This window comes from Balaenoptera physalus (assembly GCF_965194825.1).
Source record: "Balaenoptera physalus genome assembly, chromosome: 4".
NCBI classification, from domain to species: Eukaryota; Metazoa; Chordata; class Mammalia; order Artiodactyla; family Balaenopteridae; genus Balaenoptera; species Balaenoptera physalus.
Window position 1 is genome coordinate 112,925,049 of NC_138891.1, and position 11,186 is coordinate 112,936,234.

Sequence of the window (11,186 nt, forward strand, 5' to 3'; positions counted from 1 at the left end):
TAATAAATATCTATATATTTGCATACAAATATATTTATATATTATATATTTACATTTGTAAATGTACAAATCACATAATATAGTAGCATGAATTTAGAGAATATATGTTGTATTAATTGTGCAGGTATAGAGAACAGCTGATTTAGTAAGTATCACATCCTCTTTGATAGGTTATTATATGAGTATAAAAGGGAATATTTCTATTTCGTTTTCATAAAGTGAGGCAATAGTACATACCATCTAATCCAAAATTATGTATCTTAAGTGAGACCACAGAAGACTCTTGCTCAAAAAGAAAAAAATACAGAGACTTCACTATAAATAAATGCCTGTGGTTTCTCCTCTCTAAATAATGTTCTAGGGTGATAGAAATACATTCTGTTATTTACTCTAAATCTTCTCTCCTATCTTGATAGTTTTGAAGTAAAATGAAAGGGAAGCACATAACTGTCTTTGATTACTAAAATGGCAGCAATTATGTTTGTATATCAGAAATGTATCATGATACACATTTTGTACAAATGTGTATCAGATACATGAGCATAAATATTACTTAAGGAGAGTTAAAATCCTAAAACAGTGTTCAGATGGGATTACAAAAATATAAAAGAGATCAACTCATATTTCTGTTCATTCATATCTATTCAGTGACATGTGCATTTTCTATGGGTCATCTCTGTGCCATAGCTGTGTGTATAAATTCCTGCTTAGTAGACATATATTGTGAATGCTAATGGCTCCATTTTATCCATTCTTATATTCACTGCTATCCTACTCATAGGTTCTTAATCAGTGCACAGTTATTTGCTAACATCCTTGCATAGAAACACTCCAGAGAATTGTAAGCAAAGAGCCTTATTAACTTGGTTGATTAGAGGGTTTATAGTTTTGTGTGCAATTTTTAAGAAAGAGAGAGGAAATAACCAGTGAAGAGAGGACACCTAAGGAATAGAGAATAGAGTAGAAATGCCCAAAACATTCAGCTCACATTTTATCTTGTCCTGAAGCACTGGAAGTTATCAAATCCACTGTGTTTTATCAGCAGGTTGTAGTTTCACAAGGAGTATGTTCCAGAAGGCATTAGCAGAGCTCATTTCCATGGAACTATTTTCTATAAATCACCAATATATAAAGGAAAATAAGAGTAAAAATAGAATAGCATGTCACTGATAAATGCTGAATAATTAGAAGTCAAAACAAAAGTATACACTGAAGCAGTTGAAAAATTGAGAAGTAACATTTTAATACAAAATATTAATCAAAATAGTGGATGCCAGCATGGGACAGGAAAAATAAACATAAAATTTAGCAGAAGCAGAGGACTCAAAGATGATCTTGACTAGAATCATTGCTTTAGCATTTGTTGGCCATTGATTTTCATTAATATTTCAGTTATTTGGGGGGATTACTTACGGTGAAATCCCACAATAAGAAGTCATCTCATCTTCATCCTTTAATATCCCAGAGCATTTAAAAGATTGTAATATATTAACATACAGTAAATTTTACTGTTTTAGTATACAGTTCTGTGTGCTGTAATAAGCCATAGCATCATGTAAATACAATCAAGGTAAATTTACATCACCCATCAGAATTTTTCCTGTGCCCCTTTGTAGTCAGAGGTATAACAGAGACGTCACGATGACCCAGAAAAATCACCATAATTGTTGTCCTCTAACTTGCCTCAGTTAAAAATTTGCTATGTGAAAACTAATGGATATATAATTGTCTCCAAACTATTGTTCCTGACTTCTTGTGTTTTCTCATATTCTTTATGCTAATTTTTTTTCAAATTATTTATAAGCTTGGGAGAATAAAAAGGGCCTTTTGTAATATATTTTTTAAAAGATTAGTGGGAGAAATAACTGTAAAATATTTCAAAGTAATATGTATAAATATTGATAAAATGAGATTTTTGCATTTTAATATTATTAAAGATATATATATACATATATGGAGATATATGTGTACACCTATATGTAAAACATAAATGAAGTATAATTTTCAGTTAAATAATTATAAAAAATCAAGGTCGCATTAACTGAAATCCTATGGATTGATAAATTCTGTAAATATTGACATTAATATTTGCTTATTTGCTTCAAAGTTAAGAGTTACATATATCTACCACTTCCGTGTAAATCAGTGAGTCAGAAAAATAAACACCACCTGAGGAATGATGTTGCTTGTACTAACAGAACAAATACGAATGTTCTCTGGTTCTGAGTGTGATAATTCTGTTTACTTGATGAATTTATCATAAATAGATAAAAGCTATGCCTGGTTTATTGAAACTTGTATTATCACATAAATATACTACTACTTAAATAAATAACATTTTAATTAATCCTGACCTTAGTGTTTTGCATGTATTATATCATTCAATCATCGCTACAATTCTGTGTAATACGAATTGTTATTATTCCAATTTTACAAGAAAAATCTGAGGCAAAATGTGTTTAAATAACTTGTCTATGTTGTATAGTTAATAAACAATATAGCTTGATTTGAATTCAGTCTGATTTTAGAAGCCACACTTTTCACTACTATGCTTGAGACATTCTTATGAACATTTGAAAATGCTTAAAAATTTACTGTCATAATTAAGTTTAAAATTTTCTACATTTTTTCATGCTGTAGCTGTGATTACCAATAATGAACCCACTATGTTTTAACATGAGGCTATATTGGCTTTCTACCATTTCATATACATTGCCTCTAGCATTTACCTGACTTAAGCACAACTACATAAAATAAACTTACATAAAATGGAGCTTAAAGCAAAAACCATTAGTCAGGCTGACTTATCTATCAAACATTGATAATTGTTAATTATATTTGAGTCCAGACTTTGAAGTCATTGTTAAATAAAGGCACTTTAGAAACCATACTTATTTTGTAATAGGCAACTTTCTTAAAACTGAGGACCAACACTTCTATCCAACAAAGTTGGTTTATCTAATATTAATATTTGTCTTATTTGTATTTAACAAGTTAGTTTTCATTTTTCATTCAAATAAAGCCAAATTTCATAAAATCTTTGAAGAAATTAACTAATGTCAATGACAAATATGCATAATAGTAAACTACATTAAAATTTTTGCTTCCAGGTTTAAAAATAGCATTTGAATATTAAGAAAAATGTCAAGAAAATTTTAAAAATCAAAATTATTGAAGAAAATAGGAAAGGTCACATTCACTTTAATACCAAGCCAAGAAGGTAACAAAATTTTGTGTTATTTTCTAAATTCATGAATGAAAATTATAATCCTCATTTTATTTGTTGAACAAATTGTTATGGAGTATTAATTCTGTATAATTATATATTATTCTGAATATATTATTATTCACTTTATACCAGTGAATAAGACAACCTTTTTATGAAGAAGTTATGGAAAATTATGGTTACTGATAGTAATTATTCTTTCTTTAATTATTTGAATAATGAGGACAATGAAGATAACAGGACTCTGAGATTATCTCATTTGACAAAATCATCAGATGGTGCGATGAAACTAACCTCTATATGAAAGTATCTTTAATATAACGTAATAGTGTATTGTCCTTATATTTACTATCTCCAATGTGTCTCCAAGTTCTCCCCCAGAAACATGGTCTTCTATGGTCTGACCTTATAGGTTTCTATGCTCTATTTTCTTCAGTATAAACAAATATGAAATACTAAACAAATATAAATATATATTAAGACAGTCTAGTACTGTTACATCAGTAAATGAATAAACAAATAGAATGTAATAGTGCTGATATATGTTTGCATATACTGAGATTGGATATAGGACAGAGATAGTGCTGCATATAAGTGGGTAAAGTAAATGTTTCTAAATAAACGGTGCTGGAAAATAGTGTATACATATGGAAATTGATTGTTTTAATACCTCAAACTACATGAGAAAATTATTTTCAAGGTATTACATACCTAAATGTGAAATGCAGTTATAATATTTTATAATGTTATATAAAATAATATTTTTATAATCTCAATATAGGATATATTTTTTAAGCAGGAAAAGGAAATACACTAACTATAAAAATAAAGATTGATTTATTGTATTATGTTAAAAATGGGGCATTCTCTTCATCAGAATGTTTTATAAGAGAAGGAAAATAGGCAAATCGCAGTGTAATAGAAGTTATTTGCAACTCATATAACCAACTAAGGAATCATATCCTGTGTAGAGCAGAAACACACAATGGTAAATAAGAATAAGACCAAAAACTTGATAGGAAAAAAAAAAAAAAAACACGAGATTTTTGATTATACAGTTCTCAATAGAAAAAGAAAATCTTGATGGCCAATACACATATGAAAAGATGTCCAACCTTATTAGTAATCAAAGAACTGGAAATTAAGGTTGTACTGAGAGTAAGGCATTTCCAAAATGGCAAAAGCCAGTCCCCCCAAAAGCAAGGAGAACAAGTCAAAATTATTAAAATCAACCTTTCAGAATTCTGAAAATAAACCAGTCTTGCAATGATCCCATGAATATTTGTTCATCTTGGTAAGATCAGTAAGTTTTGTGGTATTTTAACCTGCCAGGTATCTTCCCTCTCTTCCTAGTCTTGAAAACTAGCAGCCTTGCAACCAAAATAATTCTGAAAACTAGCAATGTGGCAGCTTGGAAGTGGACAGAACAGGTTTGGAAAGCCCTCGAAAGCCCCATCCTCAGAACACTGTCTCTATTTGACCTTCTTGGAAAAGCCCAATTCACAAAACTTGTCCTTATTCACCTGACTTGGAGCTTGCTTAGTACAGAACAGCCCTTTCCCCAGGGCATTTGTCTAAAAAATCAAACAATTATTTAACATTTCAGTTCCCTGAAGTGGCAAAGCCATGTGGGGCAAACAAGAGGCAGACAAAAAAACTTAAAAGGAAAAACTGAGGAATGAGATATCCATATAGGGTTTGAAAAGCTCCAAAACATTCCCAGGAAGCTAGAAGGTCAGCAATCCCACTCCTGGGCATATATCCGGAGAAAACCAGAATTCGAAAAGATACATGTACCGCAATGTTCATTGCAGCACTATTTACAATAGCCAGGACATGAAAGCAACCTAAAGGTCCATCAATGGAGGAATGGGTAAAGAAGATGTGGTACATATATACAATGGAATATTACTCAGCCATAAAAAAGAATGAAATAATGCCATTTGCAGCAACATGGATGGACCTAGAGATTGTCATACTGAGTGAAGTAAGTCAGACAGAGAAAGACAAATATCATATGATACCGTTTGTATGTGGAATCTAAAAAAATGGTACAAATGAACCTATTTACAAAACAGAAATAGAGTCACAGATGTAGAAAACAAACTTACTTATGGTTACTAAGGTGGAAAGGGCATGGGAAGGATAAATTGGGAGATTGGGATTGACATATACACACCACTATATAAAATAGATAACTAATAAGAACCTACTGCATAGCACAGGGAACTCTACTCAATACTCTGTAATAACCTATATGGGAATAGAATTTTAAAAAGAGTGGATATATGTGTATGTATAACTGATTCACTTTGCTGTATAGCAGAAACTAACACAACATTCTAAATCAACTATACTCCAATAAAAATTAATTAAAAAAATAGAAGGACATGCACATTTGAAGGGTTGTGCACATGACCAGAAGGGAACTAAGAAAGTCTTAATCTCATCTCTTGCTGACACTCAGGTTCTGTACAGACAGATAATGGAGTCTAAGGCAGAGCTGTAAACTACCCACTAGAGCACTAAGGGCACACCTCAACACACACACAAAGCTGCTCAGAAAAGATAGGTACTTACTGCTTCCAGGCATTTAAGTCAATCTCTATCTAATCATTAGATGGCTACTAAGATTGCTAAGTAGATACTTCAGTGACAACATACAACGAAGAATACAGACCTTACAGAATTGGTCCAGGAAAGTAACAGAACAACAACAAAAATAACTACAACAAAGAGCAATAAAAACAAACTTGGGAGGAAAAGGATCTGATTACAGGAGTTGCCACATATTGTTATTATTTTAAATATATTCAGTTTTCAACAGCAACAAAAATATGAGACATGCAAAGAAATAAGAAACTATAACCCCTACACAGGAAAAATGCCATTGTAGAGTTGAACAAAAAGAAGTCTGAAATAACAAATATAATGATTTTATATAAAGATCAAAAATAGGAAAGTTAGATCATATAATTTTTGAGGTTCAGATATATACCTTTTTAAACTATGAAGGAGGGTAAGACAATAATTACAAAGTAATGACAGTGGCAACCTCAAAAAGGGGGATGTTTAGGAAGGAGCCCAGTGGGGATTTTGTGTTTATTATGTCCTCATTTCCTCTATAGATTACTTGGATATTTGCTATATAATTATTTGTTAAAGTGTATTAGATGTTTTATGTGCTTTTCTGTATATATATGTTAAAAAATGGAAAGAGTGTGATAAGTGGTTAAAGAATACTCATAAATGTAAATGAAACTATAGATATAGATATAGATATTTCATTCACACAAAATGCACTCATATGAATTTAGAATTAACTTCTAAAATCAAATTTAAAGTAGGGAAGAAATTTCCAGGCTATTTTGAATTGGTTATTTAGATTTTAAAATAGAGAAGTCAAAATATAGAGTACAGATAGAATTTTCAAAAACACTCTAAAAAATAGTGATCTGGCACAATGCAGTGCAAAGAAATGATATTTAACCATACATTGGTAGAATTTTCAAGCTTCAGAGAAAAATATATGATTTTAGATGCAGCAATGAGAAAGTCACCTTAATCATAAAGAAACTTTAATGTAAGGTTGTCAGAAAAAAATAAATGATTCATAGAATATAATGCAAATATTTTAAAAATACAGAAATATGAAAGAAAATGAAGCATATGAAAAGATGCTCAACATCACTAATTAAATCCAGAAAGCTTTTATTTGTCTAACTTTAAAACATGAATGTAGAAAAGAGAATGAAGGAAATAATGATGTAAGAAGAACAGGGACCATTACTGTAGCAGACACAATTGTCCCTGGTGTCATATCATGTCAGCCCACCTCTGACTTCACTGCAGCTTTTTGGGGGAGTTTTCTGCGCACATGCATGTCTTCCCAGAAGCACCTGCATCTATCTCAGACTTTTTTTTTCCTTGGGAGCTTCCTCCAAAGTTGTAGGATTTTTCTCAATTCATGGACAACACAGCCCCAAAGTGTGAAAGAATTAATGGCATTGTGGTCAAACCTCAAGCAACAGGGAACAGGAATCCGTAAGTAAAATGGCCCAGTGTCCTGTTCTCTGGGGCCCATTGATATATTAGTGTGCTAGGGCTGCCAGTACAAAGTACCACAAACTGAGTGACTTAACAGAAATGTAATGTCTCATAGTTCTGGAGGCTAGAATTTCAAGATCAAGGAGTTGTTTACATCTGAGAGCTGTGAGGGAGAATCATCTCCATGACTCTCATGGTTTCAGGTAGTTTGCCGGCTATCTTTGGTATTTCTTGGTTTGTAGAAACATATCCTTGCTCTCTGCCTTCATCTTCACAAGACATTCTCCTTGATTATGTTTCTGTGTCAAAATTTCCTCTTTTTGGTAAGGACCCATCCTAACCAAGTATGACTTTATCTTAACAAATTACATCTGTAACAACACTATTTCCAAATAAAGTTACATTCTGAAGTATGAGGAGTTAGGAATCTAATACATATATATTTTTGGAGGGAACATGATTCAATCCATAACAGGATGTATTCACTTAGTTCCTCACAGCATCCCCAGGGGATTCAGCCCCATTGTCTACAGTCTGCTGCTGACACTGGTGCGATAACACAGCATTTATTGGTTTTCCACTTTTTGTCACATTTTGCCGGCTCTCTCACTCTAGCTTCCTTAAATTACCTCATGACTAAGAAAGTGACATCCAAGGTTTCTGCTTTCAAGCGGTCCAGACTAAGAAAAACAATAAACTGAGATAGGACTCAAATGTCTTCAGGTTAAAATTCTACCTCACTAGAAAAAAAAGAAGTAGAACAAAAAAAGAAAGAAAAAAAAATCTACAGACAAACATCTCTTGTGAACTTAGAATAAACAGTCTTTAACAAATATTATTAGCAAATTAAATCCAGCAATGAATGAAAAGAACTATATACCATGACCAAATTGGGTTTATTTCAGGTATACAAGGCTGGTTCAACATTCAAAACTCAATCAACCAATCCACTGTATCAATATAATAAAGAAGAAAAATTATATCATCATATTGATTAGCCCAGAAAAAGCATTTGATAAAATCCAACACATATTTACGATCAAATCTTTCAAAAACTAGGGACACCCTTAACTTAATAAAGAGAATCTGTGAAAAGCTGCTAATATCATACTTACTAGTGGAAAACTGAACACTTCCTCTATAAACTCAGGAACAAGGCAAGGATTTCTGCTCGCATCACTCTTACTCAACATAGTACAGCAAGTTCTCACCTCTGTAATAAAGCAAATAAAAGAAACAATAAAATGGTAAAAATTGAATAGAAGATAGAAAATTCCCTATTTGCAGATATTGAATAGAAGATAGGAAATTCCTTATTTGCAGATGACAGGATTGTCTACATTGAAAATCCCAAGAAATCTACCAAGATGCTCCTAAAAAACCCACGTTTGGCAAGACCAAAGTATATAACATCAACAAACAAAAATCAGTTGCATGTCTATAACAATGAACTGTGGAAATCAAAGTTAAAAACACTATGTCATTTACAAATGCTCCAAAGAAGATGATACACTTAGGTAACAATCTAATGAAATATCTTCACTGAGTGATAAAAAACAAAAACAAAATCTATGAACAGACACATTCTTGTGAGATATCTCAAAAGTCCAGTATTAAACAAATAAATATTAAAGTATCCAAATGGAGAAAAAATACGGCTTATTATAAAGAACCAGAACCAGATTGGTATCAAACACCATATATCTACCAGTAAAGCCATGCCTACAAAGTTCTGAGGAGAAAATATTTTGATTATCGATTTCTATATGTAGTTATCATTCAATTGTGAAGAGAAACATAAAAATATCTTTTAGGTTGTAAGTAGATAGGGTCTTCCTGAATAGAAGTATTCCAAAATGGACTCTGGCCAAAATAACAACGACAGAAACAGCAGGGACAACAACAAAAGTATTAAAAGAGTCAGGCTCAAAAGACTATAGAAATCCTCAGGATTGTATCAATAAGTATACAGCAAGGTAAGAAAGCAAGCAAATCATATTATAGCTGTAATTCATAGAGTTCAGAGATAAATGCCGACAAATATAAATCATCCACTGTAACGTAGTATTATTAAACTGTATGGGTGTAGTTAAATGGTGTAATTATTGCATTAATAAATATGTATTATGTAAGTGAATTAGTAACTGAAAATGCCTCTGTTCACTTTTATAACCCACCATCCTACTCTCGGCCTTTGGTTTTCTTAGTACATTTCTCCTTCCAATATTCGTGAATGACATTCTATCAACTCAAACATTACATGGCTTTGCCTTTAATAACAATTTTAAAGTCAAAATCTTTTAATAGAGATTGTTGATTCCAAAGTTTAAAATCAGCCTAAGATCAAATCAATGAAGGTTCAATTTCACCTATAAAATGTATTCTTGCTATGTGACAATGTAAAAATAATGATATGGTAGCCAAGAGAAAGGAAGATGAATAGTTCATATAATCAGAGTGGCATATATCTTGGTGTACCTGGGATCATATTGTTTTACTCCTGCTGTCCCTATGTCTCCTGCAGTTTAACGCTTGGTGGGATTTTTCATTTTTAATGAAGTATTATTACTAATTTTTTTATTACAGTAAGCCAGAATGTGTTAGGAGACTTCCCCCATACGCTCAACTTACTGATGAAATGAAGTGTACTCTGACATGAGTGCTTAGGATGACTAGGACCTGTGAATCTTGGGTGTCTACTAGTGAGAGAAATATTCAATACTGTTACCCCAGCTGGACATTTGGTGTGCTACCCAGGTATCCTGTGGCCCATCAGCATATAATCCAAGAGAGATATGACAAATTATAAATTAGGTCTTTGTGAAATATGTGTTGGGAAAAGAGGACAAACAGTCCTGGCTTAGAGTATAAAGAAGATAGTATGACCTCTTTTATTAAAATAGTTTTGTCCTTTGTTTTATGGGTTGATACTAAACTATTTATTAATTTTATTCTCTGGGGTCACTTTTTAATTTTTTGGTATAGCCTTCAGAAACAATGAGCATAACCTACCAATAAAGTTTATACTTAACAAAAAATCAAGAACTACATCCCTTTTCCCCAAAATATTCAAAATAAACATACAATTTGCACAAAATACTTACTGACATTGACCATCTACTATCAGGTCTCTGTTGGTACCTAAAGTTACATGCAACTGTATGATACAAATCTGCCAAAGAGACTGCAGCACTTATTCAAGATTAAGTAGGTATTTAGGAAAAAATTTGCCTGAAGACCCAAATTTGACTTATACATCTGTAGGATGGCATTTATGTATTACTCTGTGAAACAAGACTTTTTATTTTGAACAAATGACTATTTTTCTAAATTAATTTGGCTCCTTTTTAGGCTTTCTCTAAATTAATTCGGCACATACAAAAAGTGAAAATTGAATTTTTCAGCTCCATAAGAACTTAAAGATGTTATATTTCTGCCGATTTTATATTATGCGCTTCAAATAGAAAATCAGTTAGATGAATTCCGTAATAGACCTCTATTTTGGTTCAATTTATGAAAGCGGTTTAGATTTTTGAAGTTTATTCTTCTGAAGGTGAAGCATCAGATACTCTTTTGAATGCTTTTACAAACTAAGTTGAAAAACTGTTGAAGAAAAAATTATTTGTTTCTGTGGTGATAATGTGACTACAAATTTTGATAGAGCACAGTATCGTTGTTGTAAAAGCACAATGTTCTTACTAACTTTGGAAAACTATGGAGCAGAATCATATTATACTTGGTTGTGGTATACATACATAATTCATTATGGCATCTGAACAGGCTGAGATGTTCTGCTAATTCAAAATAAGCAATTGACAGAATTTATTAAAAGTAAGACATATGTGTTCATATGTATGCATCTGTATCTATATGAATATATATATATTATACACGCAAATATATACATACAAAA

At 31.7% G+C, this 11,186-nt stretch overlaps 1 long non-coding RNA gene across 1 annotated transcript in view; it reads left to right on the plus strand.

Moving 5' to 3' along the window:
• Positions 1-10,742, plus strand: part of LOC309660165 — a 35,873-nt gene extending 25,131 nt beyond the window's left edge. The window contains exon 2 of the long non-coding RNA XR_014263226.1: positions 1-10,742. This exon is cut by the window's left edge and continues 22,247 nt beyond it. This is a non-coding gene — a long non-coding RNA (uncharacterized lncRNA).
• The last annotated feature ends 444 nt before the right edge of the window (positions 10,743-11,186 follow it).